The sequence below is a fragment of the Chenopodium quinoa genome, unplaced genomic scaffold, assembly GCF_001683475.1.
Source record: "Chenopodium quinoa cultivar QQ74 unplaced genomic scaffold, ASM168347v1, whole genome shotgun sequence".
Classification (NCBI taxonomy): Eukaryota; Viridiplantae; Streptophyta; class Magnoliopsida; order Caryophyllales; family Amaranthaceae; genus Chenopodium; species Chenopodium quinoa.
In genome coordinates this window covers 3,094,252-3,107,000 of record NW_018743050.1, presented here as the reverse complement: position 1 = coordinate 3,107,000, position 12,749 = coordinate 3,094,252, and positions in this window count along the sequence as shown.

The window sequence follows — 12,749 nt, the reverse complement described above, 5'->3', positions numbered from 1 at the left end:
GCCGGATCCAGAAGACACAGTCGTCTGGCCGGCTGGTTCCAGTTATGATAGCGCCTGCTTTGGCTGCTACGAGGCGGCCATCAAGGCAGGGCTGCGCTTCCCATTACATCCGGCTGTTCAGCGGATTTTGGATGGGTATGAGTTGGGGTTATGGCAGTTAGCCCCAAACTTCTGGGTCAACGTACTCGGCTATGTGGCCGGGTGCGAACTGCACGGGGTGGAGCCGAGCTTCGAGGCTTTTTCCCATATGAACTATCTCAGCCGGACCCCTAAGACAGGCGGTACCGGCTGGTATCAATTGACAAGCCACCGGGGCTACCTCATGACGAGAGGTAAAGCAAACAAGTGGAAGGACTGGCGGAGCACCTTCCTCATCATTGAGAGTTCAGACATTGAGCTGAACAAGCGCTTCAATAAGTGGAACAGGAATCCGCCCCTTCTTGCAGGCGGCCGTAGCATGCCGCCTGTTCCCCCCAAGGCTAAGAAAGAGATCCTTGATAAAGGACTCTTTAAAGTAGAGTCGAGGGTCGACTCTACTTCAGGGGTACGAGAGCAAGTACCCCTGCACTGCGTCCCGAGCTTCAAGTGGCTCTATGACAAGTACTTTTTGGCCGCCTGTGGCCTCAGCATTCGGTGCTCAAGAGGTAGTCGGCCTGTCGAATACTCTGTTGTTCCATACATTTGTTGTTTATCTTTCATTAACTTTGCTGTTTGTTTTTGCAGCTGACGCCATGAGCAAAATCACCGCCTCCAAGACTGCGGCGGCCATGTTGCGGGCCTCTATCATGGAACAAACTTCAACCGACTCCCCCAAGAAGGGGGCACCCTTGGTGAGCTCCGAACCTTTCACCCTCTTTTTGGAGTTGTGTTTATGCATGTACTGACTTTTTTCTTCTTTTTTAGACGAGTGCTCCAAGAGCTTCATCTTCCCAACAGCCGGACCCCAAGGCCCGGAAGACGACTGTTGGGAGCTCTCCTGGTTCTGCCAGGAAACATGTGGCGGCTGAGAAACAACCGGCCACTTCTTCTAAAACTCCAACTGGGCCGCCTAGAAGTAAGAAGTTGTCCTTGTAAATTTTAGACTCGCTCCCTTTTTTACTAGGTCTAATCCATTTGTTTATGCTTGATGCAGCCGGCCCTCAGGAGCCTGACTTGGTAGAGATGGCCAAGTCTATGATCAGGGCAGTTCCTCCAGCTGAAAGGGAGGCGGTCAGGGGTGTCGGCACCCTTGACCTTGACGGGATTGCAGGGGTCCTTGCTGAGGTATACTTAGCATATTTTTTAGTATTTGAATTTCTGGATGCCTGTTTTCTTTTTGTTTGGAAGCTGACGCCTGTTTCTTTGTACTTAGGCCCTGCTCCGAGTGAACGACCTTCGCAAGCCGCTTCATCGGAAGAACAAAGAGGTAAAGGCTGCAAAAGCTATGGCCGCTTCTGACTGTGATAAGGAAATGTTTCAAATTGCCCAAAATGAAGTTCAGACCATTGATATTCTTTATTATCAGGCGCAGGCTACCGCCGCTGTTCGGGCTCAGTTAGAGGCGGCCCAGAAGAAGAATGACGAGCTTGAGGCGACCATCACAAATCTCAAGGCCGAGCTGAAACCTCTTCGCCTGAAAATGTACTCTTACGAAGCCTTGGAGAAATCCTTGGCCAACGTAAAGGAACGCCTGGTGACCCAGGAGAAGAGTCTTACTCAGGAGCTCTCGGAAAAGGCCGAGCAAGAGAAGAAGGAGCTGGTCCGGGAGATGATGGAAGACTCCGCTCAAACCCAGCGCATGACTTGGGGCCGCCTCTTCCCCAGTGCCGACTTTGCCTCTTGGGAAAGAACGTACCGCCAGTGTTCTGATACATATAATCAAGAGATCCTGGCGGCTGCTGAGGAAGAGGCGTTGGAGGAAGCGTTGGAGGAGGAGGAGTCGGTAGTGGCGCTTGTGCCGCTTGGGGGTAAGGCATCAAAAAAGGATGCAGCTGAAGCCGAGTCCAGCAAGAAGAGTGCTGACCAGGCGACAACTGCTAATATTGAAGATCTGCGCCCTTCTTAAGCTTTATGTATTCTTTCCACGGCCTGCGTGCCGTTTGCTTTGTATTTACCCGGCCAGGGGGCCGGGGCTTTGAATATTTTGCTGGTCTTTAATGACCGGCTTATTTTTAATGAATTTTTGTTTTGCCTCAAATTTGTCTAAGTATTCCATATTCTAATATCCAATTGTTCACTAGACCGACTGTTTTGCATGGCCGATAGTTGCAGACAGGTACGGATAGTTAGTCACGCCGCCTATGCCCCTGGACGACTGGTTGTCTGTTTCCAGGATAGACGATCAGTCGGCCATTTATCCAATCGGTATTCGAACTATTTTAAAGACTGGATCCTTTTTAGGTAGGCGGTCCTGTCATTTGTAAATTTATCCAAGTAGGAAAGTGGTCTGACCAAGTAAACATGAGTGTTACCTAGTCGCCAAGGAACTGAGTAGTAGAGATAACAAGCGGCGGGTACCGGTTGTTTCCCTTTATTCGCCAATGTTTGTTGGCTTTTAACTCATAATTTGTTAACCTAGCAGGAGTAGTGGTTGAGAGCCCCTGTTTGCTAAAAACAGGCGTACGACTCATACCTTTTAGGCTCCATACTAAGTTTGAGTGACTATAAGTTAACATAGGAGTTACTTAGTCTTCGTCACAATCTAGATTGAGTAGTAGAGGTACCAGGCGGCGGAGGCCGGATGATCCCCTTGATTCGCCAATGTTGGCTATTAACTCAATAGGTTATCTAGTAGGAATAGTGGTTTGAGTGCTCCTGTTTGCCAAAAAACAGGCGGTCTACTCAAACCTTTTAGGTTCCATACCAAATTTGAGGGAGTGACTATGAGTTAACGTTGGAGTTACTCAGTCGCCGTCACTCTTGCTTGAGAAGTAGAGGTACCAGGCGGCGGAGGCCGGCTAGACCCCTTGATTCGCCAATGTTTGTTGGCTATTAACTCAAGAGGTACCCTCTGCATTTATCCCAAGTAATACAGGCGGTCATCTGACTCAGATGTCAACTGCTACCACTGGTTTGGTTAGTGATAGAGTTATCCTTGTCTCAAAAACGGCTACGTGGTTGCCCTTGGGGACAGTCGTATAGGTTCCGTGTAATTAGTTTATAGAACAATGTTCCACCCAAAAGGGAGCTGCTCTCTGCGACGAATTTCATCCGGAGGGATGCCGCCGGACGCCTGCTATGATGTTGGGACAGGTCGTATTAGTTTTGTAGATTTGATCAGTTGGCTTGGCGCCTGGTCTGATCATTCGGCCTGTGGCCTTGGTAAGTTCTTGGTGAACGTAGGTGCTAAGTAAAAGGAGGGTAGCCGCCTGTTAGGCACAGGGTCGGCCAGGCCCTAATCCTTTTAGCTAAGTATTAGGGGGGTGGCTATGTGTTTGGAACCAGTCGGCCATCTTCTTATGGAGAGTAGCCGACTATATGTCCAGACGACATGCCCCTTTTGCGAGTAAAATACTCAATGGAGAGTAGCCGACTGTAAAGGTACAGACGGCATGCCCCTCTGAAGATAGAGTGAAAAACTCAATGGAGAGTAGTCGACTGTAAAGGTACAGACGGCATGCCCCTCTGAAAATAGAGTAAAATACTCAATGGAGAGTAGCCAACTGTAAAGGTACAGACAGCATGCCCCTCTGAAAATAGAGAAATACTCAATGGAGAGTAGCCAACTGTAAAGGTACAGACGGCATGCCCCTCTGAAGAGAGTAAAAACTCAATGGAGAGTAGCCGAATGTAAAGGTACAGACGGCATGCCCCTCTTAATTAAGAATAAAAATTAAACATGGAGAGTAGCCGACTATTTGTTAGTAGGCGTGCCCCTCTTAGTACAAAATTGAATAGTAAGTGCAAACTTTTATTAAGTAGCTCTTGACTATTTACATCATTCAAAAGAAATATTTCTTAAGATTATCTACATTCCAAGTTCGAGGCAACGGTTGTCCGTCTGGTGTTTCTAGACGGTAGGTACCGTCCCTGACTTCCTCATAGATTCGGTAGGGTCCTTCCCAGTTGGGAGTTAGTTTGCCAGACTCATTAGCCCTACCAACTGCTTCCATTTTTCTAAGTACAAAGTCCCCTATTTTGAGTGGACGCCTGTGTACTTTTTTGTTGTATGATCTAGTCATTCTCAGGCGATAGATTTCATGGCGCAAGACAGCATTGCCCCTCTTTTCAGGAAGTGAGTCTAATGCCAGGCGCATGGCTTCCCAGTTTGCCTCTTCGTCATATAGCATTACTCGAAGAGTCGGCTCGTAGTGTTCTATTGGAAGAACAGCTTCCGCACCGTAAGTTAGGAGGAATGGAGTTTCTCCAGTCGCCCCTTTTTCAGTCGTCCTAATGGCCCAGAGAACATGTGGTAGTTCATCCGCCCATAGGCCGCCTGCTCGTTCAATCTTTTTCTTGAGACCGTCTGAGATGATTTTATTAAAGGCTTCTACCTGGCCGTTTGCTTGTGGACGGCCGACAGATGCAAAGTAGTTTGCAATTCCTTGGTCACCCAACCAGCTTTTGAGAACAGGCGTCTCAAATTGGGGACCATTATCAAAAACCATAGACATGGGAACCCCGAACCGAGTGATGACATTTTTCCAAATGAATGAAATTACATCTTTCGTCTTGATTCCCTTTACAGCCTCCGCCTCTACCCATTTAGTGAAGTAGTCAACGGCAACAAGTATGTACCTCCTGCCGCCTGTAGCAGGCGTATAGGGACCCAGAATGTCCATGCCCCACTTAGCAAACGGTAGTGGGCTGTGAATGGTAGTGAGGTCAGTAGCCGGACGGTGAATTAGTTTGCCAAACCTTTGGCACTTGTCACATTTTTTCACCATCTCCATTGCATCTGCTTCCAAAGTAGGCCAAAAGTAGCCCTGCCGCCTTGCCCTTTGAGCAAGCGTCCTACCGCCTATATGAGAAGCACAGTAACCAGAGTGAAGATCGTCTAGTATCTCTCGTCCCTTTTCTGGAGTAACACACTTTAAGAAGGGTTGAAGGTACCCCCTTTTGTGAAGTTCTCCCTTTATCATTTCAAAACAGGTGGCTCGCTTTTTCAGTGCTGCCGCCTGTTGAGGATCATCCGGCAGTGTACCGTTTGTCAGATATGCCCTGATTGAATCCATCCAGGTTGAGCTTCTGTCTAGGATTCCAATAGGGTTTTCCTCGATGCTTCTCTTCTCCATTACTTCCCAAAAAACAGTTCGAGGAGTATCAGAGGAGGCGGATGATGCTACTTTTGACAGTGCATCCGCCTGGTTGTTTTCTGATCTCGGCACTTGGATTAGATGGAAATCCTCAAGGGAGCCGACTGCTTGTCGGACCGCCTGTAAATACTTGATCATGGCCGGATGGGTTGCTTCGTATTCGCCATTGTACTGACTCACTATCAATTGTGAATCGGAACAGGCGTCTATTTTTCTTGCCCCTGCCGCCTTGCACATGCGGATCCCGGCTAGTAAAGCTTCATATTCTGCCTCATTGTTTGAAGCCTGAAAACTGAAGCGTAGAGCATACTCGTACCTGTCGCCCTCTAGCGACTGACATATGACGCCTGCTCCACAACCATTTGAAGTAGAGCTTCCGTCCACATATACCTTCCATACTTGGTCTGGAACTTGAGAGTCAGGAGGACGAGTCATCTCTACAATAAAGTCAGCAAAGGCTTGCCCCTTCACTGCTTTTCTAGGCTCGAAAGTAACTTCGAGGCTCTGTATTTCTATGGCCCATTTGATCATTCGGCCTGACGACTCCATGATGGTAAGTGGCCGCTTGATAGGTTGGTCTGTATACACGACGACTGCATGTGCCAAAAAGTAGGGCTTCAATTTTTTAACAACCATGAAGAGTGCAAGACCAAATTTCTCCACTAGGGGATACCTCAACTCGGCATTTTTCAGTACGTGACTGACAAAGTAGACCGGGAGCTGACATCCGTCTCTTTCAGCAAGGAGAACAGCGCTTAACGCATGATCTGAGACGACCAGGTACATGTAGAGTACTTCTTTGGGCAAAGGGCTGACCAGCCTCGGCAAGGAATGCAAGTGAACTTTCAATTTCAGGAAGGCGGCCGCAGCATCCGGCCCCCATTCAAACCTTGCCTTTTTCTTAATTGCCTGGAAAAAGTATATGCATTTGTCGCCTGATCGGCTTAGAAATCTTCCCAAGGCCGCCAGACAACCTGTTAACTTCTGAACCTCTCGGACGGTACGAGGCGACTGCATGTCAATGACCGCCTGCACCTTCTCAGGGTTCGCCTCTATTCCTCTCTGATTGATAAGGAATCCGAGAAATTTCCCAGACTCAACTCCAAATACACATTTCTTGGGATTGAGCATGACATGGTGCCGCCTGAGTGTGGCGAAAGTTTCTCGGAGGTCCGACAGATGATCTTTCTGAAGTTTAGTCTTGACAATCATATCATCAATGTATGCCTCGACGTTTCTCCCAATCTGATCAAAGAACACAGTGTTTATCATTCGCTGGAAGGTAGCCGGGGCATTCTTAAGACCAAACGGCATGACCGTGTAACAGAATAACCCCTGATCAGTGACGAAGGCCGTCTTCTCCTGATCTTTCTTCCATAAAGGAATTTGATGGAAACCAGAATAGGCGTCCATAAAGCTCATCAAAGCATGGCCGGCTGTTGAGTCGACCAGGTTATCAATTTTAGGCAGAGGGTAACTGTCTTTGGGGCACGCCTTGTTTAAGTCTGTGTAGTCTACACACATTCGCCAGGTGCCATTCGGCTTTTTAACAAGCACCACATTTGCAACCCAGTCTGGGAAGTAACATTGCCGAATGAACCCTGCATCAAGTAATTTTTTAACTTTGGCGGCTGCCGCCTGACTTCTTTCTTCGCCATGGTTCCGCTTCTTTTTCCGTACCGGCTTCTTTTTCGGATCCACGGCCAGTTTATGTACCGCCAGATCAGGACTAATGCCTGGCATTTCATGGACTTCGAATGCAAAGATGTCCTTGTATTCTTTCAATAGTTTGTGAAATTCGTCACCAAGGTCTCTCAGAGCAGTCGTCCCAACTTTGACTGTTCGGTCAGGACGTGAGTCGTCTAAGATCAGGTCCGTATGCTCACCAGCCGGCTGAGGGCGGAACTCATCCGACCGCTCCTCTGCCAATGATTGCTATTTTCTTTCTTTTCTTGCGGCCCCTGTCTGGGATGCCTTTCTCTTTTTGCCGCCTGCTTCTTGAACAGGCGCACTCTCCTTGACATTGTCAAGGTCTGTTTTTTCACCGCTTGACCTAGTGGCCATAACAGTGGGCTTGACATCCGAGAGATAGCACTCTCGGGCCATCCTCTGATCTCCCCTTAGGGAGCCGACTGTTCCATTATCCCTCTCAAACTTGAGCAACATAAGAGATGGGATTATAACAGCCTTGGAATTATTCAGGGTTGGTCGACCCAGAATCATGTTGTAGGCCGAGAGTTCTTCTACTACCAGGAACCGGACTACCATGTGTCGTCCTTCCCCTTTTTCGCCCAGGCGGATGGGTAAATCCACTCGTCCCAGTGGGTGGACGACTCCTCCTCCAAACCCTATTAAAGGGTGGGAGGCCGGATGTATGCAATCAGTCTGATATTTTAGCTTCGACAGACATTTGCTACTGATGAGATCTGAGGAGCTTCCGGTATCTATGAGGATTCGGCCAACTCTCTGGTTGGCCACTTTACATTCAATAACGAAAGGGTCGTCATGCGGCCTCCTTACCCCTCCTAGATCTTCTTCAGTGATGACAATCTCAGGAAATGAATATTTGGACGGCCGTTCTTGGTGAACGGAATTTACATCTAACCGCCTGATATTGTCTTTGTTGCCCCTAATAGTGGGGCCGCCTCCTGAGAAGCCGCCTGCAATGGTGTAGACGACTGCATCATCTGTATCAGAACTGTCGGCCTGTTGATTCTTTTTGGCCGACTGCTTTTTTGAGGAAGTGTTCCCCGTAGATTTCTTGACATAAGTGTCAAGGTCACCTTGCTCAGCCAGGCGGTCCAGATACCGCATGAGACTTATGCAGTCATTGGTGTGATGACCAACATCATCATGATAAGCACATAATTTATCTTGGTTCCGGTTGTTTGCAGAACCCTTCATGGGGACCGGCTTCTCAATTGAGATCCGTCCCTTGATTTCTTTTAGGATAAACTGGTTATCCTTGTTAAACGCATACTTTGGGGAGTATGGTTTGAATTCTTTTTTCTTTTTCTGGGCCGGCTGTTTAGAGAAATCAGCCGCCCAGACCTCTTTTCTCTTCTCATCTTTGTTTGACGACTGTTTCTGTCGTCCTTCTCTTTTGTCGAACCTTTTCCCGTCCGACTGTTTTACCGTACAAAGATCAGTCGCCTGTATATAGGCTTCTGCTTCAATCAAGGCCTCTTGAAGAGTCGCCACCCTCTTTCGAACCAAATCAAATTTGAAGGTAGACCCGTCTTTGAGACCTCTGAAAAAGTCAGTATAGGCTACCTCATCCGGTAACCCTTGAATCTGTATTCTCATCAGGTTAAACCGCCTGATGTAAGAACGAAGCCCCTCCTTCTCGCCCTGCTGAATTGTTCCCAAATCAAGGGTCGTTTTCTTCGCAGGGATGTTCATGGCGAAGTTGGAGGTGAATAAGTAAGCAAGCGTCCTGAAGCTATTTACACAACCAGTCGGCAGGTTGCCGAACCATTGTTGTGCGATTCCTTTGAGAGTCGCTGGGAAACACTTGCACCAAGTGGGATCATCCAACCCTTGAAGGTACATCAGGTTGGTGAATGCCATCAGATGGTCTTCTGGGTTAGTAGTGCCGTCATAGGCGCCTACTAGTACATTTTTCACTTTGGCCGGCTCAGCGGCTTCATTAATTTCCTTGGAGAAGGCCGAAGGCTGTTCACCAAGTCTAAGCAACCGTAGCTGCCAGTCCATAGGTTGGACGTTTTTTGCTGCAGGTCCACCAAGCGGAGGTGGCTGCAAAAAATATTGTTGTTGCGGCACAAATGGTAAGTTTGGTACCGCCTGGTCGCTATGAAAGTCGGACTGACGGGAGGTGCCGCCTGACTGACTCTCATGATACGACTGAGTATGCCTCATCGAGGCATTTCGTAGACTATCTTGAAAGTTTGAAGTAGAGGCCGACTCTGACAATCGGTCACTCTTCTTCTGCTCTAGCAGTAGCCGAGCGTCTGTGAATGTTTGCTTCGACCCGTCCGCCTGAATATGACGAACGGATTTCCTATTTCCTGTAGGAACACGGAATTTTGTGAAATCAAGGGCAGGCGGCTCCCGCTTCCTAGATTTAGGATGAGGAGTCGCCTCTCGCCCTTGAACTGGCTTCCTCTTCAGTTAAGTGGAGGGTTTCTTAGCCGACTGCTCCTTGACTGGAGCAGGCGGCTTCTTGTTGATCAACTCTTGAATCTCTCCCTTGAAGTTCCTCATGAAGGTCATGAGTTCGTCCCTTGTGATGGGAGCAGACCCATCAGTCGGCTGTTGCCGAACAGGCGGTGCGCCTGCTGGCTCACTTCCAGTTTGAAGAGGTTCCCGTTCCCTCCTTTCGGTATGACGGGTACGTCGGGCCCTTAGGGTCCCGTCTGAAGCTGTGTGAGCTTCCACTTTAAATTTACTCTCGGTATCATGGTCCGACTGAACTTGAGGGTCGACTAGGGGACGCCTCTCTTCAGGAGTCGGTACAGACTTGGATGCCATCTCAGAAGTACTCTCCCCACAGACGACGCCAAATGTTTCGGGGTTTTCTGATGTCCTGCGGGAGAGTTACAATTCCGAGACTGGGACCGGACGCCTGTACCTGCAAAATAACGGAGACTCCTGGGAGCTCCGCCTCCAACGGTCAAGTTAGTACTTGATTAAGGAGTAATTAATGCGGAAATTAAAGTGATTAGGTCTCTCTAGGTGAGAGTGTTTAATGTAGGTAATCTGCTTTGTTAGCGAAATCAGCCGGTTATTACTGTGTGTAATTAATGTGTTTTTTCGTTATGTTTTTCTTCCTTCCCCTTAATGAGGATTAAGGGAGGTATTTATAACCTTGGGAAACGTGCCCATCCTAGGTTTAGGTTAACCTAGGGCCGATTGGGCTTCCCTCGGAAGTTGGGCCTGGGTGGCCGGTTTCTCCATTAGGCATGGAGTATGTCACATGTCATGACATAATAGGTCCAAGGTGGACGAACAAGCGCGTGCCACGTGGCAAGCCCTGACAGTTCCAACTGGGGGACACTTGGCAGGACCTGATTGGTCCACGTGGCGCATTCCGATTGGTGGGAGCAAAATCCCCTAATCAATAATCAAGGTTTCTGGAAACATGAATGGGATGATTGTGATAGCCGTCTACAACCTCAAATAAACCAAAGTGAATATTTCAAGCTCAGTTTATCATGGTGGAATAAGATCGATATGTTAAATATCCTTACCATAAATGGTTTCATCTCGAGGAAGTTGTACAATATTAATCAAATGAATGCTACACTTACTAAAGAGTTAGGTCGTGCTCCAATCATTTCATGTTCAGTTCAAGGATAGAAAAATATTAGGAAATGTTTTATGAATTATAGGAGAAATACTTGTCATTCTCATAATTCACACACGCACACAAACATAGATAGATAGATAGATAGATAGATAGATAGATAGATAGATAGATAGATAGATAGATAGATAGATATAGATAGATAGATAGATAGATAGATAGATAGATAGATAGATAGATAGATAGATAGATAGATAGATAGATAGATAGATAGATAGATAGATAGATAGATAGATAGATAAGATAGATAGATAGATAGATAGATAGATAGATAGATAGATAGATAGATAGATAGATAGATAGATAGATAGATAGATAGATAGATAGATAGATAGATAGATAGATAGATAGATAGATAGATAGATAGATAGATAGATAGATAGAATAGATAGATAGATAGATAGATAGATAGATAGATAGATAGATAGATAGATAGATAGATAGATAGATAGATAGATAGATAGATAGATAGATTAGATAGATAGATAGATAGATAGATAGATAGATAGATAGATAGATAGATAGATAGATAGATAGATAGATAGATAGATAGATAGATAGATAGATAGATAGATAGATAGATAGATAGATAGAAATAGATAGATAGATAGATAGATAGATAGATAGATAGATAGATAGATAGAAATAGATAGATAGATAATAGATAGATAGATAGATAGAGAGAGAGAGAGAGAGAGAGACATAGAGACAGAGAGTGAGAGTGAGAGAGAGAGACAGAGAACCAAGTTATATGAGAAATAAGGCTATAATAAGAACTGAGAAATGATCTAGGCCCTTAGATCATGTTAATCGGACGGTCAACATGCTTCCAGTATCATTAATAACATTTTTCTAATATTTCAACTTTACAAAGTGATTTCCAGTTTCCTTTCTAAATAGTAAATAAAAAGTTAGTAAAAGTAAATGAAATCAATCATAAAATAAATGAAATTGCCTTAAAAGTTAAAAAAAATGGAAAAAGTTTTAGAATTTGCAAAATTACAAAAATTCCATAAATGAATGCGGGTGAAATGTGAGCCGTCGGATGTAGCGTGATTAAAGGCTCAGATTGGCTCCTAGTTCCTATTATTCACCTTAATTCTCACATGATCTCAATTCTATAACCAAGTTATAATGAGAACCAAAGCTAAAAATAAGAACTAGGAACTTATCTAGGCCCTTAGATCATGTTAATCGGACGGCTCAGATGCTTCCCGTGTCATTAATGAAATTTTTGTAATATTTTAACTTTATAAAGTAGTTTTCAGTTCTATTCAAAAAAAAAAAAAGTAGTTTCCAGTTTCATTTCTTAAAAATAAATGAAAATTTAGTAAAAGGAAATGAAATCAGTCTTAAATTAAATGAAATTGCCATAAAAGTTAAAAAAAAAATTGGAAAAAAGTTTGAAAACAGCAAAATTACGAGAATTCCATTAATGAGAGCAGGTGCAATGTGAGTCATTAGATGGAGTGCGATCAATGGTTGATATTAGTTTCTAGTTCTTATTATTCACCTTGGTTAACCAAGGCTAAAATAATAACTAGAAATTAATATAGACCCTTAGATCGTGTTAATCGGACGACTCACATGCTTCTCGTGTCATTAATGGTCTTTTTGTAATATTTTAACTTTATAAAATAGTTTTCAATTTCATTTCTCAAAAGTAAATGAAAATTTAGTAAAAGTAAATGAAATCAGTCTTAAAGTAAATAAATTGTCTTAAAAGTTAAAAAAACTGGGAATAAAAAGTTTGAAAACAGCGAAATTACGAGAATGCCATTAATGAAAGCAGGTGCAATGTGAGTCATTAGATGAAGTGCGATCAATGGCTGAAATTAGTTCCTAGTTCATATTATTCACCTTGCTTCTCACATGATCTCAATCTCAGCCTTTAATAATCACGATATATCCAACGGCTCACATCTCTCCCGCATTCATTAATGACATTTTTGTAATTTCGCGAATTTTTAAATTTTTCCCAGTTTTTAAATTTTTAAGGCAATTTCATTTACTTTTATAAACTTTTAATTACTTTTTAGAAATGAAACTTGAAATCACTTTTGTAAAGTTAAAATATTACGAAAATGTCATTAATGACACGGGAAGCATATTGACCGTCTGATTGACATGATTTGAGCCGAGGGCCTTGATTAGTTCCTAGTTCTTATTATAGTCTTGGTTCTCATTAA